Source organism: Phodopus roborovskii, unplaced genomic scaffold (assembly GCF_943737965.1).
Source record: "Phodopus roborovskii unplaced genomic scaffold, PHOROB, whole genome shotgun sequence".
Taxonomy (NCBI): domain Eukaryota; kingdom Metazoa; phylum Chordata; class Mammalia; order Rodentia; family Cricetidae; genus Phodopus; species Phodopus roborovskii.
Window position 1 is genome coordinate 772,900 of NW_026126461.1, and position 26,617 is coordinate 799,516.

A 26,617-nucleotide genomic window follows, 5' to 3' on the forward strand; every position below is an offset into this window, starting at 1 on the left:
ATGGGCATCAGCCATCCAGAGACCAAACATAGATGAAGTTATCATGTTGAAGTGGAGAATAAACACCAGAAAGGTCCCATCTCTTATGACGCCACTGACATTCTACAGAAACCCAACTACATGGAGTCCCACCAATCACCTGGCCCTTCAACCAAATACACCACCAGGTATAAGCAAGACAGAATTCATCAACTTATTTATTTGGGCCTTCTCTTTTCTAGGTCATGAGTTGGCTTTGTATCTTATTCACCAAACAAGAGATGTAGCTGACTTCTACTAAACCATAACTGATTGGTCTTGATTTGGTCCTAGGCTTTTGTTATAGAATAGTCTCCTGGTAATAGACTTTAGAGAACTCCCTTGCCTTTTCTATCTTGTGGGGACACATTGAGCAGATTGCTGACTATCAGTCAGGAAGTGGGTCCACATCAGACACTGAAGAGGTCTATGCCTTGATTTTGGATGTCCCAGTCTCTAGGGAAGTCTGCTCATTGGCCTTAGCCTATGGTATTCTGTCACAGTAGTCAGAATGAATTAAGACAGTCCTCTTGACCATACCTTGTAGGTTCCCATATTCTTGACAGCTGGTTAAATCAACCAGGAATAGATTGTTTCCCGGAGAAAAACTATTATTTAACATTTTTTATTTATCTATTTTTTTCCATTTTACATACCAACCCTAGTCTCCCACCCCCCTCAATCCCCACCTCCTCCATCCCACCGCTCATCCACTTCTCAGTGACGGTAAGGCCTTCCATGGGGGAGTCAACACAACCTGGCATATCAAGTTGAGGCAGGACCAAGCCCCCCCCCCCCCCCCGTACCGATACTGAGTAAGTTCTCTCTCCATAGGGAATGGGTTCCAAGAAGTCAGTTCATGCACTAGGGATAAATCTTGGAAAACCATTATTTCTAAGTCTTTCAGAAGTACTTATGGGCATGCTTGTTCTATGAGGAATGAACACGGGCTAGAGATAGGACTGTAGAGCAAGCCTCTTAGCTCAGGCCCATTCTGAAGTGTGCTGTGGTCTTCTTTCAGCCCAGCTTACTCCACTCAGAGGTCATGGTAGTGTGTCCATCCAGTGTTGTAACCCTCACACTGGTTACCACACTTTTTGCTAGATGTTCAGTTAAAATAGTTTTAGTTTTCTTAGCCTTCCCTTACATTCCTAGCCCTTCCAACCCATCCCATATTTTATTGTTTCAATCCTTTGTTCTTTGTCTCTCCCGGGTTTCCCATTCCTGTCTCCACTAGCCTGTTTCTTATTCACCGAACCCAAATCCCAGCTATCTATCTATTTTCTGCAGTTTGAATAGGCTAGCTTTGCACACACGGAAGTTTGGCTGAGGATTCTGAAAGGATCTGAGAGAAAGCTAAAAATACCAAAGGATCCTCAGGTTCATTCCTTAGGCAAACATTTGAGTTATACCAAAGTGGGTCCTTTTAAAGCATTACGAAATCTGGAAGTTTGCTATATTGCCTTTTCTTGATTCAACATGTAGAGTAATACAGCGGCCTCCTTCACCAGAAGTGGGTCCCATTCCAGCACCTTCTAACTTGATGTTGTAGATTCTTGAATTCTGTTCATTCTATGGGCACCACTGGACACATGTTCTGCACAGAGGTTGACAACGATCATCAGTCCCTCACTGACATAGTTCCTTCTCATGCTTCCCTTGGACGCTCTTTGGGCGTCCCTTCTCTTTGGTTCACAGAGTCGTCATGTTCTAGGCTCCATCCTGTGTATTAGTAATTCTTGACGCACCTCTCCGGTCAGGCCATGCTGCCTTCAGAAGGGATTCACACCACATTACATCAACTCCATGTCTTGACACACTTTTCCCTCCTCCTGCACGTGGTTGCAGTTCCTATGCTCTTTTCTTCCTGTGCCTAGGCAGGCCTTTTTTTTTTTTTCCAGGCTTTACAGCTTCTTTGCTCATCTCAGCGAGGTGGACACTGTCACCTCTTTGGCCACAGCCTCTATATTCTAGGGTACAGACCGTGTTACACACCTCTGTACCCCACGTGCCAACAATGCACCTCGTCCTGAACAGGTTGGTGTCCAGTGGAGGAGAGATGGTTCAATGAGTGGATGAGTAAGGGTTGGCCACAAGGAAGGCGCTGGCGTTCGTACCACCAGCGATAAGCCTAGGTGGCACCTGCAACGTGACGCCGGCTAGGTGGTGGGTTCAGGACCAGACCCTGCGGGAGGGACCTGGGACAGAAGGGCGGTTCGGTTGCCGTCTCCCAGTAGGGAGCGGCCCACGCGGCATGGTACACGCACCTCCCCTCGCTCAATCTCGTGGCCTTGCGGCAGCGACCACCGCCTGCACGGCACACTCGCCTGGCGCTTCGCTCTTGGCCCCAACCGGCCACCGTCGCTCACTGGAACGCTCGCTCGTGACCCGGAAACGCATTCTCCCTAGCAACTGCGGGTCCGCGGCGGCGCCGGCCTCCGGGGAGCGACGGTGAGGCTCCTGCCCCCTCCCCCTGCGCACGCCCGGGCCGCCGGGCCTGGCTTTCCCGCCGCGCTGCGCTCCGCGGCCCGGGCCGTGCGTCCTCGCCTCCCAGGGCGGCCGACTGCGGCGCCTCCGGTCGCCTCACGGCGGCTCCGGCCTGGCCTCGGGTCCCTCACGCCCCGCGGGTCCTTCCTTTTGTAGAGCGGTTCAGTGCGTGAGGAGGGAGATGGGAGGATTGGAGCCCGTGGCGGGGAAGACGCAGCCTCCCGAGGCTCGGGTCACCCGGGGACGTGTTCTCGTGGGTCCTGATGGAGCCTGACAGGCTTGCGGCGCCTCGGGAGAGCTGAGCCGCAGCACTTGCAGATCGCCCGAGCTTCCCGAAGAGATACACTTTATCCATTCCCCGGGACGCAGTGACTCGTTTAATTGTACACTCTGAGCCCACGGTTCCCCCCCGCCCCCCGAGTTAGCTTCCCAGTTATGAATGAGCTGTGGTTAGTATATGGTATCGTAGATGTCGTCGCTTCCATTTTCATACAGAAGGAATTTGACTGATCTTGACGTGTCAGTATTATCTCTGGTGTACATTTCAAAAGATACAGTGGCATTGAACTGAAAACCTCCTTTGAGTCTGGACAAGTGGTACCAAGAAAACCCGAGACGTTGGTATCTACTGATTGATGAGAACAGTTTGTGGAATTATTTAGGAATAAAATGCAGGGACTTAAGACTCATCATTCAAAACTCTGTCATTTCTTTTCAGTATTCAGCACCGGTAGCGTTGATACACTTGAAATGACTTTTAGGAGACATGAGATTGTATTGTACGCTTTGTCCCATTGGGAAAGCGGTAAGATGGCATTAGGTTAAGTACAACCCGGTGGAGAAATGAATGTAGGCTGCTGTTTTCAGGAATATGTTTAATAGTTGATTGGCCTCCAAAGTAGAGATAGACTTTATATTTGTGTTGGAGGGAACTGAACAAACTAAATGATTTCCTATATTCCTTAGGGCTTAGGAAACATTTCCATATGGTGTTCTTTAGTTCATATTTAAAATTCTAAAGTCACTTGATTCTGATCCATTTCTTTCCAAATGCATAACGCATACATCTCTGCTGTTCTTCCTGTTTGAGATCTAAAACAGGTGCTTTGTCCCTTGGCGATCCTTTGCCCCTGCAGTCGGTCTTATATTTATGTAAAGTGCAACAACTTAGAGTTAGTGTTTAATATGTACTTGTGTCTTGTGCGAAATTTTGTTCTTTGACTGACACTCTTGAGTGTTTCATATGTAGTAGGCATTTTGTCAGGAGACAAAGAAAAGACTGGTTACTCAGTGACCAGTTACTATGTATTATCTGTGGTGTACCTGTGTGTGTGTGTGTGTGTGTGTGTGTGTGTGTGTTTAGGTTATCAGCTTTTGATTCTCAGTACATGACTTAAACTGTAGAAGATAAGGATTTTAGGCCATTGCTTTGCAGGTATACCAAAGATTATGAAGATGGATAAGACCTTTTAGGATGTTTTATTGCTTCCTTGTAGTTACTATCTTGTTTAATCTAGTTATTAAACAGATACTGGAGTGTCCACCTGGTACCAGGCACTGTCCTTGTCTGTGCAGTTGAGAATGAATGCAGACCTGATCCCTATTTTTGGCCGATGATAATCCAATAACCACACAATGTTAAGGTGCAATTGTGATGTGTTAAGAGAATCACAGATGACATCTCTGAATGGAGATATTCAGGATGCAGTGGAAAGGAAGTGCTTCAGTGAGATTTGTTAGCAGGGCAAGAGACCCTGCCATGGCAGTGGCAGGTGAGGATCAGGGACACAAGGTAAAGCTCTAGAAGGGAACTGGAGACATGTGGGACAATCTGCTAGGACCTAGGGCTGGGGATGTGGAGTGGGGCCACATTGTGCTAGGGCTTATAGGCAAGCTGCATTTTTCTTTGTGCTTTGACTAAAGAGAAGCCTCTATGAAGGTTTTACTCAGGGACTTAGGCAGTGTGTCGGGTGGGGATGACACAGTATGTTTGTGTCTGAATGGTCTGCTTTGTGTTTCAGCCACCAGTTAGCATTTTAATTGTTTTCTTGCCCTTGTTCTTCAACTTGCTCCCTATGCTTTATTTTGTAAATTTTAATTTAAAATGTGGACAACATGTGGGAGTCTCTCCTCCTACCAAGTGGATCCTGGGGGTTGAACTCAGGTTGTCAGGTTTTGTGGCAAGTGCCTTTACCTGCTGAGCTCACTGCTCCTCCCTCTTGCTTTATTATAGTTGGAGGAGCTCCCATGTTCAACCTGAAAGATGCATTCATTTCTCTTTTATTTGGGAAAAATACATTTTTTTTGGATTAAAATAGGCCATTGGGACCAATTGATTAGAAATGTTTTTAATCTGTACTACAGCTTAGAAACCAGTTTTCATTTTTAAAAAAACTCCTTTATAATAAAACACATAATATAAAGCTTACTGTCTGGCTGGGAGAATTGGCTTAGTTGGTAAAGTGTTGGCAGCACACAAGGACCTGACATCCATATCCCAGAAGGACCCTGGCAGCTTGCTGGTCAAGCCTAGTTAGTCTCTGAGCCCCAGGTCCCAGAGAGAGGCTATTTCAGAACAAAACAACAACAACAACAAAACAAAAACAAAAACAAAACAAAACAAAACGAAACACAGCCAACTCCTCCTAAGGTTGAGTTCTGGGCTTTCAAGTGTATGCTTCCATCCACATAGTCCTACCCAGTCATTTCAAAATGTATAGTTCAGTGCTGGTAACTGTTGACTGAAATGTAACAGGCCTCTAGAGCAATTCATTCTCTTCTTGCCTGCTGTTGGCCACCACCATTCTACTCTCTGTTGTAATTTTGTCCAGAATATATACATATATCTATATCTACATCTATGTATCTGTCCTTCCATCACTCAGTTCAGTGTTGTCAGTTCAAAAATACCCAGCTTTTCTTTCTAGTCTTTGGAGTTTATTCACAGAGCTGGGGTGAAAGAGGTTTTTTTTTTGTTTTTGTTTTTTGTTTTTTTGCTAGTAATATGGGGAGCTCTGGTGAGTTGTGAGTTGAGAAATGGTCCATTTCCTTCAGTTTTGTTAACAGTTTGTATACAGTTGATATTTTTTCCTAACTATTATCAGTATGTATTAGTATTTCTATCTGGTCTAGGGTGGGAAGGTTTTTTTTTTGGACTGTAAGTGTTCAAGTTTCTTTTTGGTTGAACTTTGGTTATGCCTTTCATTGACCTTGAATATTTTTCTTGTCTTTTCTTAATATGTTAGCTTTGCCACTGGCTCATTAATGATATATAGTCCCAATAGTTACAACTTTCCTGCCTTTTGTCATTCTGAGGCACTTCCACCCTCAGCCTTTTCTTCACATTCCCTCTCTTAAACCCACACCTACCAATTAAATAAGGAGTGTTCACCAGGTGATAATTTCCTCACTTATAAATTCAGGAGCTGAAGCTTAAGACAATTGGTAGTTTGTTTTGGCCAAGGTCAGGGAGCTAACTAATGGTTATTTCAATTCAGGTTTTTCTAGCTGTATAACTTGATTCTAAGAAGACAGATAAGTATAGAAATAAAGCAGGAGATAGAGTAGGGACTGCATCTACTCAGAGAGAAATTGAAAAGAGCATTCTGGGTCATGCTGTTTATAAAGTACTTGCAAGGAGCAGGAAGCATCTGGGATGAGGTTTGGAAGTTAGTGTGAGAGAAGCATCTGAGGGGGTGGGTTATGGGGGCTGTGGAAGGGGCAAGGAGTGTGTGTATTGCAGAGCATGGGCTTGGAAGATTGGGCATGGAAGGATTGGGTGTGACTATGGGAAGCAGATGACATGGGAGTTGGACTGAATTGTGGAAGGTTTTTTTTTTTTTTTTTTTTTTTTCTTTCTTTCTAAATGTGTGGCTTCAAAACAGCCTTTTGTATGTCCTTAGCTACTGAATGCGTCTGGTCCAGGGCAGGCATCTTCTAAAATTTGCCTTCATTACTTAGTACAGTCTCGCACATAATTAATTCACAGGTTTATTGATTGATTGATAGCATGTTTTCTCACTGTTACTTAGTTACTTTATTAGTGCTTGTGATTGAATTGTTTATTGTATGAGAAGTCTTGACTCTTGTGTTCATAAAATTCCTTCCAAAGAAGTCAGCATAGTTTATGCTAATTCATTTATTATCTCAGCAGTCAATTTACTATACCCAAAGAATATCCCACTATCATAGGAACTTAGAATCTGGCTTTAGCTATAGAGTTGTCATTGGGTAGCTTTTTTTTTTTTTTTAAATTAACAATTAAAACATTTTTTGTGTGCGGTTGTTTTTGCTGCTTATATGTCTGTGCACCATGTGTGTGCAGCGACCTCAGAAGCCAGGAGAGGGCACTGAACCCCTGGAATCCTAGTTACAGATAGTTGTAGGCTGCCATGTGGGTGCTGGGAATTCCAGCTCCTCTGGAAGAGCAGCCAGTTCTCTTAACCACAGAGACATCTCTCCAGCTCCCATTGTATGGCCTTCTCCTTTAATAATGAAAGGAATGTTAAGTGTGGAGGGCAGAGGTAGGCCTGGCTGGGATTTTTTCTCTTTCTGCTTGGTAGGAGGAGTATGTGCAGTGCTATCTTTGAATGTACAGCCACCTGCCTACCACATGCAGAACTGACAGTGATTTTGCCCGGGTAGGATTAGGCCCATTCTAATCTCAGAATTAAGCGCTGTGTTTCATTGAATTTTGGTCTGTTAGAAATAATTAATGAAAAACATTTTACAGTTAAAATCACAACATCCTTTGTGTAGTGCTTCTAATTGCTTTTATAAATCTATTCAGGCTAGCATTCTCTTTGCTGGTGTCTGAAGTGGTTGTCACTCACTTGTGTTTGATCAGAGAGTGTGTCGCCCTTGTTGTCCCCCCCCATCCCTATCCCCGTGGATCTGCAGATGGCTGCTTAGAAGGACATCACAGTATTGAAAGACTGAGTCTAGAGTTAAGACCATAAGTATCATTATATGTACAGTTTTGCTGGTTTTAAGTTATGAGATTATAACTGAGAAGTTGCCAAATACTATATGTGTAAGGTATCAATAATAGCAGACAGAATACCTAGGTATAGGTACTACTTTAAGAAATTACTACACTTGAAGGTTCAGTGCAACTATTCTTACTCTACCTCTTCCTTCTCCTTTGTGAGGTAACCTGGATTTTGTATTTTCTTTATTCTTGGACCACATAGTTCATCACAGTACAGATATTTTTTCCTTTGGTGATGCCTGTTTAGTTATATGTGTGGTTCACAACTGAAGTCCCAGCACTTAAGAGCTGAGGTAGGAGGTCTGTTCTGGGTTTGAGACCAGCTGGTATTAAAATTGAGCCCTTGATTCAAGAAAAGAAATGTAGACTTAACTATGTTTTAATTAGTTTTTTCCTTATAATTTATCTTCAGTTTGAACTTTTCAGTTCCTGTTTTTTTTTTTTTTTTTTTTTTAAGTCACGACTAGAACTGTGCACAGTGACTTTTTTTGTGTGTGTGATTGATCTTTTTTTTTTTTTTTAAATGTTGAATCTTTTTGGTCAAGAGCAGAATTTGTCATTTTTTTTTAGGTCATTTAAAAATGTTTTAAAATTTGCCAGGCAGTGGTGGTAGCACACTCCTCAGGAGTCAGAGGCAGGAGGATCTCTGAGTTCTAGGTCAGTCTGGTCAATAACAGTGAGTTCAGGACAGCTAGGGCTACTCAGAGAAACCCTGTCTTGAAAAACAAAACAAAACAAAACTGTAAGGAGTACAGTTTTTCCTCCCGCCGCTGGTCTGGTCCCACCACCGCGCCAGCCCCAATTATCAGCTAGCTCTGTCTTAAGTATTAACCCATTTCTATTAATCTAATATTTCCACGTGGTCTTCTTACCGGGGAAAGGGGCCAGGGTCTCGTCTCCCCAGTCTCTCCATCTTGACTCCTCCTCACTACTTCCTATTTCCTCCTTGTCTCCTAGTCCCTCCTATCTTCCTTTCCTATTGGCCAACAGTGCTTTATTCATTAACCAGTATGGGAAACATATACTGAATGACATCTCCCATCATCTCCTCTTTTCTGTCTAAATAAAAAGAAGGGTTTTAACCTTAACATAGCAAAATATATAAAACAACACTTATCAAATAAGAATCACAGTTAACACTTTTAGTCCATTAACATTTAGCAAGATTTAAGAAACTATTCCATCATCTATCCTATCTTTGTGTGTCTAAAGTCTATGTAACTTATCTTTAATCCTAACTAAGGAAAACTATAACCATAACTATTTGTCTTCAACTCCTTCAAAGACCACAGAAGCATAATATATAAACTCTAGAAATGACAGAGACATCTTGCCTTGTCAGTCACCAGAAGTTCTTCTGTAATCTTCCATCTTCAGCCCATAGGCCATAGTGTGTCTGGCAAACTCTTCAGCAAAGCAGGAAACTTTAAACTGTCTTTTTGTATTGGCAGTTTGTCAGTCATTTTTCTCTGTGTCCTGCAGACTGTCTGGCAGACTTCCATGAAGCAGGAATTCTATAGCAATGTCCATCTTGAATCAGCAGTCACTTTTCTGTGGGTCCTGCATGTTCAGTTTATACAGCATAAAGTCAAACAGTCCAGACAAGAGTAGTATCTTGTCTAAATGGCTAGTCTTGCCATATTGGAAGTAAACTTCATAAAGAGTTTCTTCAATGTCCATCTTCCTTTTGACTCAGATGGTGTTGCCAGGAGCAATTGTGCCTCATTGTCAAGAAAAACCCTAAACCATTTTAAATGCCATATTCTGTAGGTCTTTGAAAGGTTTAAAGAATGCCTATCTATCTCAAATACATGCCTGTATATCTAGAAATCTTAACTAACTTAACTATAATATCTGACTATCATAGATACTATCTATAATCTGTACTACATTATACATTACATTTCTAAACGAGCTATATAAACACAATACCTAAACAAGAGGAGAAATATACATATCACAAAATTAACCTTAAATTGTATCAATAAATGAAAATCCATTCCAAAACAAAGTAATCAATAAATAAAATCCATTCCAAAACAAAGTATTCATATCTATACCATAATCCCCTTTTTACCTTTAAAAAGAGATTGGTTGTGATCATTAACAATTTATAACCAAGTCCATTTAAATGAAAACAAACATTTATAAACAATATTTGGGAATTTGGGCGTTGTTCTTTCCAAACTACTTCCTGCTGGTAAAGGGCGCTGTCATGGGGGAATCCTAAGAGGACGCAGAAATCCTGGTTGTAGTCTGCAAGGCTGCTTTGTCCGAGTTGTTTTGAATGTTGGATCACCAGCGACTGTTTCAGGGGGCCTAGCTTGATCAAACCACATTAGTCTGGAAGGAATCCACAGCTTTTTATTTTCTGTGGAAACAAAAATAGAAATCCTTTTCCCCAGTAACTTGTCCTTAGACTTAAATTTTTGAGTCAAAGCATTTTTAAAATATATAAATTGGATTGATCCAGCACCATTTGTTTTAACAGTTGTTATTTCCTCAGCAGTCAAAAGATACAAAGACAATATAACACCATACAGTAACCAGATTCTCTCTGAGCTTTTCATCTTCAAGTGGCTTTATTATTACTCTGTTTCTTTTACTTTTTATTTTTTATTTTTTGAGACAGGGTTTCTCTGTGTATCTCTTATCTGTCCTGGAATTTACTCTGCATACCAGGTTTACATTGAAATCACAAGAGATCTGCTTGCCTCTGTCTCTCAAGTTCTGGGATTAAAGGTGTGTGCCACCACACCCAGTTCCTCTTTGTCTTTTTAAAACCAGTTCATTTTTTCCCCCATGTCTACGTATATTTTAAAACACACTGTAAACCTTTAGAGGTTTTTCTTAATATGAGTCTGTCTTTACTGTAAATGTTTATATTTTTCTGGCCATGAGTCTTTTATTTGGTAAACAACAACATTGCTGAAATGAAAGTCGTAGCTGTGTTAGCCACGGTCTATCCAAGATGGCGGCAGCTATTTTACCGCCAGCAGTGAGAGCTGTGTTCACTGCCTTGGTCTGAGCCTGCCATCCAGACCCATGCTGCTGGCTTGGAGATGTAGTCCCTGCCATTGCCAGCTCTCGTACACACCAATGAATTGTTAGCAGAGTTTCTTAAAGGTCTTGAGATTTTTTTTTTTTTTGCCGCTTATGCTGAGTCAGGAAACTTTTCTTAAAGGAGCCACACAATTATCTGCTTGTCTCTAGCAAAGCAGAGTCTAACCGAGAAAAATGCTGCTACCAAGAAGCCTTGCTTGTCTCTGTTCTTTTGTTTCTAAAACCCTTTTTAAGCTTTTGTTAAATTTTAAGTGGAAGTTCTTATTAGCCACGTTGTAATTAAACAGAATTACATTCAAACTTTAGTGATAATGCTACTGAATTATAACATTAAGTATTATATCTACTGTTTTTAATATATATTTTAAAGAGAGGTTTATTTTTATGTGGATAGTTGTTTGCCTGAGTGTATGTCTATGTACCAGGTACATAGCCTCTGGAGGCTAGAAAAGGGTGTCGTATCCTCTATAATTGGATTACAGATGGTTTTGTGACCCATCGCCTGGGTGCTGGGAATCTAACCCAGGTCCTTCTGAAAAGTAGCTAGTGCTCGTTCCTGCAGAGCCGTCTCCATGTCCTCCACCTTGTCTTCTGAGACAGGGCCTCTCATTGTTCTGGGCTACTTCCATCTCTGCCACCCCCACTAAGGTCAAGATGCAGCTATGCCCAAGGTGGTTTTGTTTGTTTTTTGTTTTTTGTTCCTGACATGGTTCCTCGGGATTGGATCTCAGGTCCTGTGTGACAGACACTTTACTGATAGTATATCTTCTCAGCCCCAAGTTTTTCATCTTCTTCTGTGATTGGGAATAGTTTAATAGGAAACAAGATATCTATCTGCCTTTGTATTTGTTTGTGATAGACCATGTACTCAGTTCTTACTGTTTTAATCTTTTGCAGTTAAGTTTGTTGCTATTCTTCCTGGTCACTGTCAGGTTTAGTGAGAAGTAGGAAATAGTTAAGAAATTCATTTCTCTCACTTGTATAGCTGACTATTATTTAGTATCATTTAGTGTGAAATCTTTTATCTGTTGAAGCACCACCTTTGGCATACATAAAAATTTCCATTTCCCTCTTCCTTCCTGTCTATTTTTTCTCTCCCACCCTCCCTCCCTTCCTTTCTTTCTGAGACAGGGTTTCTCTGTTGTGACAGCCCAGGAAGTCCTGTAACAGTCTTTGTAGACCAGGCTGGCCTTGAACACAGAGATTGTCCTCTCTCTGCCTCCCAAGTACCGGGATTAAAGGTTTGTGCCACCAGCACCTGGCTTGCATTTGTTTCTTTATTGTCTGCTTAAGCATCTTCTAATAGTGACTATAGGTAAGGTTATTTGAAAACTAATCAAAAGTGTATCTTTTTACTATTTAGATTTTAATCTGTTTTAATAATGAGGCCCTGCTATATGAGCATTTTCCCCCAATATCCTGGTCCCACAGTTGTGTCAGCCCCAAATAACACACAGAGACTCTGTATTAGATATAAAGCTGTTGGCTTGTTGCTAGCATTTCTTATTGGCTATCTCTGTCTTAAATATTAACCCATTTCTATTAATTTATGTATTTTCACATGGTCTGATCTTACTGGAGAGAGGGTCCAGAGTTCTACTCTCTTGGTCCTACATGTTGAATCTCCTTCTACCTCTTCCCAAATCCTCATAGTCTCCTAGTCCCACCTATTTTGCTTTCCTATTGGCCAACAGTGCTGTATTCATTAACCAACACGAGAAACATTTACAGAATAACATCTCCCATCAATAGACTATTTTAAGTCCTATGTATTTAGTCTTTCTTGCCATTTTGGAAAAGAAGTTGAGAGAGAAGTTTCCACTCTATCCCCTAACCCTGGGTCATAGTGGTAGATTAATTTTCTGGTCTAAAAGAATATAACAAAGTTTAGTTGCCTCTCATTTTGTTTTCCATTCTTGATTATTTTATGTGTATGAGGGTTTGCTTGTGTGTATTCATGTTTGCTACATCCATGCTTGATGTCCATGGAGGTCAGTAGAAAACTGGAGTTATGGGTAGTTGTGAGCCACTCGTGGGTGCTTTATAAGAACAAACAGTCCATCCCTGTCTCAGTTTCTGTAGCTCCAGGAGCCCAGAAGATTCTACTGATACTCAAGTCCATTATATGGAATAGTGTATTTGCATGTGAACTGTGCATGCTGAAATTACCTCTAGATTAGTTATAATATCTAACAAAATCCTTATATTGTTTAAGGAACAGTGGCAAGGAAAAAAGTGTATGCATGTTCAGCATTTTTTCCTTGATTCTTTTCTGCCTGTGTTGTTAGAATGTACTAAGGTAGAACCTGCAGATACAGAGGGTCCTGTGTAACACTGAAGGCTTACAAAGCAGAAATTTATTGCTCAAGGCTTTGGAAGCTAGAAGCCTGACATCCAGGTGTTGGCAGAGTTGACTCCTGAAGGCTGTGAAGAATCTGTTCCATCTCTCTCTCCTAGCTTCAGCAGGTTGCTGGCAGTCTTTGACATTCTTTGGGTTTTAGACACATCATTCTAATGTTTGCCTTAATCTTCACATGATCTTATCTCCAGGAGTGTGTCCATGTTCAAATTTTTCCTTTTTACAAAGACAACAATCATTGGGTATGCCCACTCTTATTTGACATCATCTTAACTAATTATTTCTTCAGAAACCAAGTGAGGCCACATGCCAAGATATTATAGAGGTTCAACATATGTTATGTTAGTCAGCTGTCTCTATAACAAAGTATCTGAGTGACTAACTTATTTTGGCTTATAATTTTGGTGGTGCAGTCTCTGGTGAACTAACCTGTTGCTTTGGGCCTTTGATGAGGTGTCACATGGTGGGAGCTCATGGTAAACCTAAATTGCATATGCCATGACCAGAAAGCAAAGTAAAGAAGGGGAAAGAGGCCATGATTCCATAACCTGGCCTTGTCACCAGTACCATAAAACCCTTTTCTGGGTTCTGCCACTCCCCAGTGCCTTTAACACATGGCTCTTTAGGAGATATTCAAGGCTATAATCACAGCACTAGCCTTGCTTCTGCAGACAGTACATCTACCTGCAGGAGCTGGGTGGGTCTAGGTGGTAGTGGTTTAGAAACCACTATAGGTTGAAACTGGGGCTAATGTGAGAGACTCTTGATGAAGAATGAAGATTAAATGGGGTTCTACTATACACTAATATTCATTGACTGAGACCCTGAAATTTATTAGAAAGAGAGGCCTCAGAAAGATAGATGTTTCTGAGGCCTGAGGACTATCCTGTTAGAGTCTCTCACAGTTGATGAAAAGGATTCTAAGCCCCAGGAAAAGAATAAAGATTTGAGCTAAGGAAGAAACCGTAGATCCTCATCTCTGAGAACTGGTTTAGGCTTGTTCAAAGTACAGTTGGCCTCTATACCCATGGGGTCTGTATATATTGATTCAACTGACAGAGATAGAAGTCATTAGATTTGCATCTGCCCTGAACACATGTGGACAGTACTCTGCAGTCAATACACCATTTGCACAGGATTTACACTGTATTACAAATTATAATGCCTATAAAGATAAACACATGTTTATATGCATGTGTTTGTATGTATTTTTCTCTCTCTGTGTGTGCATGTGCATATACATACACATGTTTATGTGGTGACTAGACAACAATCTCTAGTATCATGTTCAGGGAGGCCATCCACCACTTTTGAGATAGAGACTCTTATTGGGCCGGAACTCTACAATTAGGCTAGGCTATTCAGTGAGCTTCAGGGATCCTCTATCTATGCCCCCTGTATGGGCTTACAAATGCAACTAGTATGCTTGGTGTTTTTACTTGGGTTCTGGGAATTGAACTCAGGTCCTTGTGCTTGTAAGGCAAGGGCTTTATTGATTGAGCCATTCCTTCCCTTGTCCAAGATAGTTTAAAGTATATAGAGACGGGCATAGATGCAACTATTATCCCATATGTTATAAGGAACTTGATCATCTTTGGATTTTGTTATATATGAGGGTTTTGGCACCAATGTCCCAAGTAGGAATACTATATTTAAGGCTTTGAGAGACTGGGAACCATTTTTGAATTTCCTTTCTAGAGTCTTTAACTTCTCAAGTAAAGGAAAAAATGGAGAATGCTGTTTCGGAGACACTTGCTAGAGACAGGGGTTATATTCAGTGGAAACATATTGTATGTGAGCTATGCAAGGATTTAAAAGGTAGAGAATACAAATGTAGTTCTTTATAGAGTTTTCTAATTGATCACTATAAAGTTTTTAAAATTAATTTTCAGAGTTTCCTTACAAAAGATCCTTCTGGGATTAATTAAAAAGCTATATATATGTATATATAGTATTTGGACACCACTGTACAACTGCAATGCTTTTTCTGGTGATTGTGTTGGATTTCCTAGGTAGATAGTAATTCACTTTATATATGATTACTTTTTAATAGTGTTTATATATCCTTTTATGTAGCTAGCCCCTTTAGAATGGCATTGAATAACAAGCACCATAATTGTTGGTATGTCTTAAGCTGGTTGGATTGACTGTCTTTAGTGGACTCATTATTTATACTATTTTTTGTGTTATGAGTAGTTTTCCCACCAGCCTGGTCCCATAGCCTTGCCAGCTCCAAATAACATACAAAGACATTGTATTAGATATAATGCGGTTGACCTGTTACTAGTGTTTCTTATTGGCTAGCTCTGTCTTAAATATTAACTCATTTCTATCAATCTAAGTATTTCCATGTGGTCTTGGCTTACCAGAGAGAGGGTCGGGACCTCTGTTCTCTTGGTCCTACATGTTGAATCTCCTCTTACCTCTTCCTGAATCCTTTTTGTTTCCTAGTCCTGCCTATCTTGCTTTTCCTATTGGTCAACAGGGCTTTATTCATTAACCAGTATGAGAAACATATTTACAGAATGGCATTTCCCATCATCTCCTCTTTTCTGTTTAAAATAAAAAGAAGAGTTTTAACCTTAACATAGCAAAACATATAACAAAACAGTTATCAAATAAGAACCACAGTTAACAATATTTAGTCCATTAACATTTAGAAAGAGTTAAAGAAAATATTTCATTATCTATCCTATCTTTGTGAGTCTAAAGTCTTATATGTAATTTATCTTTAATCTTAACTAAGGAAAACTGTAACCATAACTATCTGTCTTCAATTCCATCAAAGACCACAGAAGGATAATATATAAACTCTAGAAATGACAGACTCATTGCCTGGTCAGTCACCCGAAGTTCTTCTGTAATGTTCCATCTTCACCCTATATAAGCCATAGTGTGTCTGGCAGACTCCTTAGTAAAGCAGGAAACTTTAAACTGTCCACCTGTATTGGCAGTCTGTCAGTCACTTTTCTCTGTGTCCTGTAGAATGTCTGGCAGACTCTTCCATGAAGCAGGAACCCTGTAGCAGTGTCCATCTTGTATCAGCAGTCACTTTCCTGTGGGTCTTGCATGTCCAGTTTATACAGTTTAAAGTCAAATAGTCCAGACAAGAGCAGTATCTTGCCCAAATGGCTAGTCTTGCCATATTGGAAGTAAACGCCATAACAAGTTTCTTTGATGTCTATCTTCCTTTTTGACACAGGTAGTGTTGTCAGGAGCAGTTGTGCCTCACTGTCAAGAAAACCCTAAACCATTTTAAATGCCATATTCTGTAGGTCTTTGAAAGGTTTGAAGAATGCCTATTTATCTCAAATACATCTCTGTATATCTAGAAATCCTAACTAAATTATAAGTTTTGGCTATTATAGGTAAAACCTAACTAAAGTTTTGACTATTATAGGTAATTATCTAAAATCTGTACTAAAGTATACATTTTTAAATGAGCTATATAAATACAATACCTAAACAAGAGGAGAAATATACATATCACAAAATTGACCTTACATTTGTATCAATAAATGAAAATCAATCCCAAAACAAAGTATTCATATCTATACCATAATCCCCTTTTTACCTTTAAAAAGAGATTGGTTGTTGTCAGTAACCATTTATAACCAAGCCCATTTAAATGAAAACAAACATTTATAAACAATATTTGGGAATTTGGGCGTTGTTCTTTCCAAACTGCTTCCTGCTGGTAGGGGGCGCTGTATTAGATATAAAGCTGTTGGCCTGTTACTAGTGTTTCTTATTGGCTAGCTCTGTCTTAAATATTAACCCATTTTTATTAATTCAAGTATTTCCACCTGGTCTTGGCTTACCGGAGAGAGTGTCAGGAACTCTGTTCTCTTAGTCCTATATGTTGAATCTCCTCCTATCTCTCCCTGAATCCTCCTTGTCTCCTAGTCCCGCCTATCTTGCTTTCCTATTGGCCAACAGTGCTTTATTCATTAACCAATACAAGAAACATATTTACAGAATGACATCTGCCATAATTTTTTTTCCTGCTTAGTGGTTCTCAACCTGTGGGTCATGACCTCTACAAGATTATTGGAAAATATAGATATTTATATTATGATTCCTAACAGTAGCAAAATTACATGAAGTAGCAATGAAAATAATTTTTTGGTTTGGGGTCACTACAACATGAGGAACTGTATTAAAAGGTCACAGCATCAGGAAGGTTGAGAACTGCTGCTCTATGTAGTCCATGCTGTCCTGGAACTCACTGTGTAGACCAGGCAGACCTTGAACTCATGGAGATCCACCTGCCTCTGTCTCCCAAGTGTTGGGATTAAAGGCATGTGCCACTACACCTGGGAATCTTTTTTTTCTTTTTAAAGTTTATTTTTAAGGTAAACCTTTTGTTTGTAGAACTAGACACACTTGTAAGAAACACTGGAGACAGCCCAACAGCCCTTCACTCTGCTTTCTCTAGAATAACTGTAGTACATTATCATAACCTGGATGTCTCAGCCACTCTTCCTGTCTTGTCACTTGCTGGTGCTCTGTCTTGGCGTTTTCCATTTTCACGTGTACTCACTAGTGTGTGTGTGTGTGTGTGTGTGTGTGTGAGAGAGAGAGAGAGAGAGACAGAGACAGAGACAGAGAGAGAGAGAGCTGTACATCGGTGGGTTTGTGTGTTCACAACCATACATGCAGAAGAGTCTGTCGAAGAAGTCACTCAGATTGTCCTTTAATAAAGAGCCTCAGTCATGTCCGCCCCTCTCTAACCTGGGCACCATTCAGCTCTTTCCTGTAGTTTTGTCATTTCAAGGGTGCTACATAAATGGGGTCATATAGTGCGTAACTTCTGGGATTTCTTCTTCTTGGTATCATTCCCTTGAGCTTCATTCCAGTTTTTGTGTGTGTCAGTAGTGTGTTCCTTCTTACTGATGAGTAGTATTCTGCGTCAGGCATAATCATTCTGTTGAAGGATTGTTCTGCTTTGACTGTTTGAACAAAGCTGCTCAGAGTATGCATGTGCAAACATAAATATTCACTTCTCTGCTGTAAATGTTCTAAGTTTACATGCATTTAGATTCTCCCTGGTTAACATTTATTCTTTATTTCTGATATGTGTGCCTTTCCTTAAGCACACACAATACAGTCCCCCCCCAAATACTTGTGAGTGAATTGCATAAACCATTATCTCCAAATATTTTAGTGAGTGTTTGCAAGAGTGAAGACATTTTCTTACATATGCACAGACATTGTCAGTTTAATTTAACATGGATACTACTATGTCAGATATGCTGTCTCCTACACTTTTATTAACTTATACTAAGGTCTCTTTTACTATCTTTTCTCTCTTTCCATTTTAGTATAGTGTATTATCTTATGAACTACACAATACAGTTTTACAAGGCACTTTTTATTCTTATTGGCTCATATAGGTGATGGAACCAAGGTGAAGAAAGGTGAGATGCTTTGTCCAAGTCTCAGCTCCTAAGAGAAAAGAGTCTGGATTCAACTCTGGTGTTTTGACTCCCAGAGTCTCTTAGTTACTGAGCTGTGTGGTCTTCCTTTAGCTCATAGTAGCAATGTTTGGCCTTCTAGAAACTGATGTTTTAATTTTCTTATGTTGTTGGTATAAACAAGTGTTACTTTGTTTGAGAATATTCCATCCATTTGGTGATGTTTGGAGACCTTAACTCTTTTAAATGGAGCTAACAGCCTATGTGCATCTGATTAGTGTTTATGTTTCTACAGGAAGTAGTGAGCATCTTTTGGGCATCATCAGGAGTTGGGGAGACCCTATTAAGGTGCCTGCTCCATGCCCTTCAGGCCAGTCAAGGATTGGTTATTTCAGGATATTCTTCAGCATTCTGCCCAGTCTTTAATTTCACAAAGAAAGAGTTTCCCTCTCGTGGAAGAAGGCAGCTTTATACTCTTTATCTTTTTTAGGCTTTGTTGAAGGCCACTCCTTATCTGCAGTACTATCAATTGCATGTGTGTAGGCTTGCCAACCTTGTGGTTGTGGGAACTGTATCTCTGGGTTCCTTCAGAACATCTGCATTCTGTGGTCCAAGCCTCTGTATGATTGCAGCAGCAAGATCTTAGTGATGTATTTTCTTCAGTGGCAAGTTGAATATTTGCAACTTGAAAATTTAAAATGGTCATATGAATTTCTGAGCTTTGCTCTGGAACTGGCTTGTGTTCTGACCCTCTGCTCACAATAATTGCATAAACACTGGCTTGCTTCTGTGGTTTATTTTGTCTTCCCTAGGCGTACAAATTCTAGGTGGGTCATAGTTATACTTTAGTATTTTTGGAATTATTTCAGTTGTTTTCTTTTCTTGGAATTTTGCTGCTTTTATTCATGTGCCTGGCATTGTTAAGCACTAAATTAATGGTATGGCTCTTGTGAGTGATGGTGTTACCTGTGAGCTGGCTTGGGTTATTTCTGACTCTATATGGGTAGGAATGTGAGTAGACAAAAGGTGGCTGTTTTAGTGTTGGTGCTTTTGGGCCCCTAAGAGCTAAGAGCCTATGGGCTAGACTAACAGGCTTATTCCCCCCCCCCCCCCCCGAATCCTGAGGAATAGGGGCTTATGGCTCCTAGCTCTAGAGGTCAGAAATTTTCAGTTCTAGATGCTTAGGGTGAGGGTTTACTGTTCTGAGCATTAACTGTTAGTGGTGCTCCACACTAACCAGAGAGCCACAGTTGCAGTGGCAGTGGCAGTGGCTAGACATTGATAGTAGCCAACAGCTGCGGCAGATGGCCAGTGTTACAGATCTTAAGCTCTGAGACTCTGGAACCATGGCTTCTAGAGACTCTTAGTTCTTAGAGCTAGGTAGTTTCCTGAATTCTTCTAATTCTCATCTTTGTCTCTTTACAACTGTCACACAGTCTTGGGTTTCTGCTTTCTCTTATCTTCTAATATTGTCCTCTGTCATCTCAACTGCTCTTACTTCCTGTAGAGTTTTAGTCCTCATTTGCTTTCTGTAAGTTATTTGCTTTTTTGCCAATGCTATGTCTTCTTTTTACTGTCAATTTAGCCTAGTATTTCTACTATAAAAGTCACAAGAATAGAATAGACATCAAAAGATGTCTCTTAGTTGATTTCAAAGTAAACTGTCTAGTTATATAGTTGGGAGGGTGTGTGGGGAGGGCATGTGTATGTAGCAGGTGCAAAGATATCTTTGCACCAATCATAGTGTAGTATCCAGTTCGAGCAATCATAGGCCCTGTATAGGGACAATTCACTGGCTTTGCATGAGGACCAATCACAAGTTCCATATTGCATGTTTACTTGCTTCTTGGTGAGTTACTAAGGAATAACTTGAGTGAGAATAGCTTCAAGGTTATCTAAAGGTTATGGAATCTTGCCTTCCAAGGCCAGTGCAATCTGTCTGGAGCAGTTGTGACTAGAGCAAGGTCTGGAGCCAGAGTTGTGACTTTAGCTGTAGTGTTTCTAGCAACTGGCATGCTCACAGAGTGATAAAGTGTCTGAAGTAGCTGGGCTGCCTGGAGGTCAGTCTAGCCAGTTGTCAGAGCATAGGCCGCTGGACTGATGGTCCCTACTCCACACTGCTAGTCACAGGTATAGTTTCTCTGTCTCCCTACAAAGCCTTGTGGTCCACTTCTACAAGTTTCAATCCTTTATTCATTTACAGGAAAGAAAAAAATTGGGCATTTACAATAGATTTAAAGCTCAACACAAAACCGGTATTGTAAAAGATTTAGTTGTCCTTGAAAGCAGGCTTAACAGCCACCAGTTCCTGTCCCAGGACCCTACAGAGTTGGGTCCCTTTGATCTCAGTGGCAGTTTTTATCTGGGAAATAGGGGAAAAGCTGCAAGCCATAGGGTTACTATCTTCTAAGTGAAATCACATTGAAAAGTGCAAATGTAGAAAATTTCTTCACAGAAACAGCTTTGCAGGGCCTCTCAGGTCTATCACTACAAACTGGAAAGACCAGGTTGGCTTGGGGGCCATAAGCTGCCCCCATCTCACTGAAGTCTGAATTTAGCTCCTTAGGTTGTTTATACTGTTCAGAATTTTGTGTTCTGTATGCCTCTTTATTTCTTGAATGATACTAGAATTTTTTGTCTCTGACTTTTTGGGCATTTTGAGGTGTAGTTGTTTGTGAGTCTCTAAGTAGGAATTTCCAGATGTTTGTAGTGGCAGCCCTGAGAACGTTATATATTATTATAGCAACACTTTATCAAGGACAAAGTAATGATATGACTGACCTTAACAAAACCAACTTTTGTTGTTACTCACAGAAGCCAGCTTGATAGTAATATTTTGTGTCAAATTTGAAGAAAGTTTTGACAAACACTGGCATTTTATTTGAAATGATATGAACCTAGGAAAAACTAGGTTCAATTCTTGTATGATTTAGCCATTTTGTTCAGCAGATTGTAGGTTATGAAAGTCACGTATTTTTCCAAATTGCCGTGGTAAAATTGGCCATGTAGGCAGGCTTTGCAGTCCTCTTTCTTTTTGTCTCATTATTTTTTTTTTTTAGATAATGACAGTGATTACGATTGAAATGATGCATATGGCTGGTAGAGGAATTATTTTTCAGCTCTCATTACATACCTGTTTCTGTATTACACCATGAAATTTGGACTGTTCCTATGGTATCCCTGCTTCATACAATTTATAGTTTATGTGTGTAAAGGCCTTAAGTAATTTTTTTCTTTTATGTACTCACGTGTGTGCATGCAAGTGTATATGTGTGTATGTAAACATGTGGGTATATAAGCTGGAGGACCATTTCAGGTGTCATCCTTGGGGATAGGATCTCCTTCAGTTTACCAATTAGTTTAGACTGGCTGGCCAGTGAGCCCCAGGGATCCTCCTGTCTTTACCTCTGTGTCACTGGGTTACCAATGTGCTATATCATGCCCGACATTTTTATATGGTTTATGGGGTTTGGACTCAGTCTCTGTTGTTACGAGCATGTTTTCCCGCTGGCCTGGTCCCACAGCCGCTCCAGCCCCAAATAACACAGAGATGCTGTATTAGATATAAAGCTGTTAGTCTGTTACTAGCACTGCTTATTGGCTAGCTCTGTCTTAAATATTAACCCATTTCTAGTATTTCCACGTGGTCTTGACTTACCGGAGAGAGGGTTCAGAGTTCTACCTTTCTTGTTTTTTCTTGACACTAGCTCTCACTTTGTAGTCTAGGCTGTCCTGAAACTCACTGTGTAGCCCAGGCTGCCAAACTTATAGCTGTCTTCCTCACTCAGCCTCTAAAGTATTGAGACACTTTGCTTGGTGTAAATGTGTATTTATTTAAATATTTTAAATTACTGTTTTTGTGTATGTGTGATGTCCTTGATAGGGTTTCTACTGCTGTGACAAATCATCATAACCAAAAATAACTTGAGGAGGACAGTTTATTTCACTTACACTTCATGTAAGTGTGAGAATTGCCATGACTGTGGCAATTCTGGTTTTTCTCAGGAAGAATGACTTGTATATCAGTATGTGACTGTTTATTTTATGTTATTATTTGCATGCTCTCTGGATTTCAATTTTGCCTTAGGTGTGTTAGGTCTCTGTAATAGAATATATGACTTGTCCAGTGTAGACCAAACCCTTAAAACTTTTCAAATGACATAATTAGAAGACAGCGGGGCTGGGGCAGAAAAGTAAGAGGAAGAAGGAGCATCAGCTGCTGGCTGTAACAGACATAGTTGCATGCCATTTTGAAAAAGTTCGCACACAGAAGTAGAGAGACAGTGTATTGATGCCCCCCCTCTCCTTTATAGATCCTTAAAAGTCAAATACTTGGGGTGCATTTGCCTTACCTACCTTTACATTTTATCTTCCATTTGCAGACATACTACAATACATATATCCCCAACATCCTTTTGAAACACCACATACACATATACACAGACTCTTTCTGCAATGTGAATATTTTCATATGTACATAATGCTATTGTTGTACCTAATACAAAGTTGGTTATTCTCTGCTGCTATCTACTATAGAAAGCTTATTAGTGAGTTTTTAAGTTCTTTGAGCACACAGAGACTCTTCCTCCTTTGGACTCATGCCTTCTGCCCAGAAGGCTATGCTCTGAGACATTCACACAGTGGACTTAGCTCTAGTATAACTGCTTCTAAAGAGATAAAAAGTAGTGTCCTCTTTCCCTGTCATGTTCACTGGTCATGTGTGCAGTGTCTTATCCTTCTAGATTGGAAGTACCATGAAAATAGGGATGTGGTTGGTCATGCTTATTGCTCTCCATCCAGGACCTGAAGAGGGCATAGCATATAGTAATAAATATTTATAACTTGACATTAATAATACATGATTCCAAAATTTGCTTAATATTCTCTATTATCTTTTCTTACTACTGATTTCTGTTTCTCTCAAGATCTTTAGCAAGTAGCTGTGTTGTTGTCCCTTTCAGAACATTTGCTCTTCTAAATACTCAAAGTATTTTATAAAATATAAATGAGTAAGGTCACTTCTGATCCACTAAGAGAATGTATTTTGTGGACAGAAGTTTCTTTCCTGCCTGGTCCTGCAGCCGTTTAGTCCCAAACAAACACACAGAGGCTTATATTAATTATAAACTGTTTGGCCTATGGCTCAGGCTCCTTATTGTCTATCTCTCTCTTAATTATTTACCCATTTCTATTAATCTCTGTATTTCCACATGGTTTTGGCTTGGTCTCTAGCTGTCTTGGTAGCTACATGGAGTCTCCCTGACTCTGTTTCTTCTCTATCCCTGTTTGGATTTCCCACCTGGCTAAATCCTGCCTGTCCATTGGCTAAAATAGCTTTATTCATCAACCAATAAGAGAAACATGTATTCACAGCATACAGAAGAACATCTCCCATCATCTATCCCCTAAACCTTTTTATTAGAGAGGTTGGTAGTCAAAGACAGGGAAGATCTTTTTGCCTCCAGGCAACCTAATACAAATCATACATGATGGGATGTGTGTTCCAATGATGGGTAAGGCTGGGAGGTGAAAGAAGACAACCTAAGGCAGACATAGTCATCTGTCCTGTGGCAGAAGCACAGGTATTAATTAATTCAATTTAGAGGGGGAAATTGTCAGGGTCTATAAAAAATGTCTTCACTTTATCTTGGCTTAAGGTCACAGAGTTCAAAACTATCCTTATTCTTCTAAGGTTAAATTCATAAGACCTAAAGGTCTAACTGGTGGCTACTGTAGGGTGTTTGGTCTTAGGCGTGGATGTCTTATGTCTAAGGTGTGGTTACTCTGAACCCTCAAGGTCAGATAAGGAGAGATTTAGTCTAAGGAATGGTCAGCAGATGTTTGGAGAATTAAGGAAGAAAATCTGTTTGTTCCTTGTATCATGATAAGTCTTTTGCCACTTCCCCCTTTTTGGTTGGGGTGTATTAGAATGTAGAAGAATAAACTTGGGGTGCTCAGTATTCACTGGGTTGCCCTCCTGACTATTTTGTGTCGCTATCTTTTCCTTATTATCTTTACCTGCTGTTTCTCAGTCCACACTCTCCTTCTCCAGTATGAATGGGGCAAGTTGGCTGGATCCAACTGAAGCCCCACAAAGATGAGTTCCCACAGATGGCCCCTCAACATGGGGCACAAGGAGGGATAAATACAGTGTTTTACTGACATAATTCTCATTTGAGAAATGTCTATTCAGATCCCGCTATACATTAAAAACCAGGTGCTTTTTTTTTTCTGTGCTAGGATGTTGGTTCATTTCCACTTTGGATATTTATGCCTGATCAGGTGAACAGTTTTCAGGTGCATCTTCCAGTTCCACAGCTTGAATCTTCAGACCATGGGGTGCTTCCTTTGCTGTGCAGAGATTTGTTAATTTGATGTTAATACTTTGGTCTTTTTCTCTAGCTATCTGTGCTATAGGTACATAGCTCAAAAAGAACAGCAGCAGAAGCCACAACTTTGCCTCAAATCAGTATCACAAAGCTCTACCCTTTTGCTTTCACATGTGGTATTATACTTTCAAGTCTTAAATATTTAAATCTGTAATAATTTTGAACTGAGTTCTTTTTTGTATGTGATGTGAGACAAGGCCCTAACTTCATGCATATGCACACAGGGTTCTAATTTTCCTAGTATTATTTGAGACTGTCCTTTTCCTATTGTGTCTTCTTGGCATTTTTGTTGAAGATCATTGGTTGTAAATGTGGGTGTTTGTTTTTGAGCTCCTCCTTTTCACTTACCTGTGTGTTTCCATGACAGAACTATGCGGCCTTGGTTACTACAGCTTTGTGGTATACTTTGATTTTTAATTTATTATATTTACTTATTTATTTGTGTGTGTGTACATGCCCACATGTGCTTGTGTGTGTGTGTGTGTGCATGAGAGTGTGCCTCCCTCCCTCTCTCTCTTTCTGTGTGTGGGTGTGTGTGTGTTTGTGAGAGAGAGAGAGATTGGGTTATGGTCTCATTATGCCAAGAACAGGAAGCAGCCCAGGCAACTCAGGCATTAGTGTCAATAATCTTTCTCTTAACAATATTGTAATATAAACTATTGCCTTCAACCAGAGGCTGTCCTTATGACTACTGTATTGTTGCTGTGCTGACGTCTCTTTTCTCTGTCATCAAAGAAAATTTGTTGTACTTATTTAGTGCTGGATCCTCTCTATTGAATTCTGTGTCATCATCATTCTTAGTTAACTGTATCATTTTGATAGAGCATATCCTTTAGCTTTGTAAAAATATGAGGTCTTTGAAGCTTGCTCTTCTGAAGATATCTTTATTCTATCTCTATACATCATTAGTTTCATGAAGTATATGAATAATTGTAAGTTTGGATAACTTCCCTTAACTGTTTATCATTTTATTGAGGAATAGTTTACATATACAAAGGTAGTTTCAGTGCTAACATTATTTCCTAAAGGCCCAGTGTAACTTGTGTTAAGCTTACAGAGTTCCTGGGGGTGTCTCTTGGAGTAGTTTCTGCTCGGGATAGACTTTCTCCCTTATCTTGAAGTGTTTCTAGCTTGTCATTATTATTTTATTTTATTTTATTTTGGTTTTTCCAGACAGGGTTTCTCTGTGTAGCTTTTGAGTCTGTCCTGGCACTCGCTCTGTAGACCAGGCTGGCCTTGAACTCAGAGACTCACCTGCCTCTGCCTCCCAAATGCCGGGAATAAAGGTGTGCATCACCACTGCCCAGCTCAAAATTATTCTTGAAGGATATTTTTACTGCATATAGAATTCAAAGTTGATGCTTTTTTTGTTTCATGACTTTAAAAAGTGTTGTTCCATTGCCTTTGGCTGTCATGGAAGACAGTATTATAAAAATAAAGTAAATCTGCCATTCAAAGTGTTGTTCCCAAGTGCTTTGTGCTGCATATCACATGCCATGTGCCCCTTCCCTTTGCTTTGTAATGGGCTCCTTTCCCTGGTTTTCAGCAGCTTGCTGATGACAAGCTGGATACAGTTTCACTGGAAACTTTGTGTTTAGGAATCACTGAGCTTCTTGAATCTGCATGTCTTTTGCCAAATCTATCTTAAGTCCCTGTTCAATTTCCCCTCCACCTTTTGGAATTCCAGTTACCCTTATATTTGAGCTCTTGATGCTCTCCACAGTCCATGATATTTAGTTCATCATCGTGGTTCCGTTTTCTTTCAGTTTGTAAGCTTTCTGTTTGTGAGGTTTACAGATACTTTTATTCTTTTATTTCACATAGTATAGAAATTAGTTTTAAAATTTGCATCTTTTTTTTTTTTTTGGTTGGGATCTCTTATCTTTTTGGCTAT

At 40.2% G+C, this 26,617-nt stretch overlaps 1 protein-coding gene across 3 annotated transcripts in view; it reads left to right on the top strand.

Annotated features, from left to right (window-relative positions):
* Positions 1–2,351: 2,351 nt before the first annotated feature.
* The window catches only part of Dis3l2 (DIS3 like 3'-5' exoribonuclease 2), a 309,815-nt gene continuing 285,549 nt past the window's right edge, over positions 2,352–26,617 (top strand). For 2 of the 3 annotated variants that reach the window (XM_051190714.1, XM_051190718.1), the window contains exon 1: positions 2,352–2,469. The gene's annotated coding sequence lies outside the window, so the exon portion shown is untranslated. Of the gene's footprint in view, positions 2,470–2,933; positions 2,955–26,617 lie in introns of those variants that run through there. The other variant, XM_051190717.1, reaches the window with a different exon arrangement.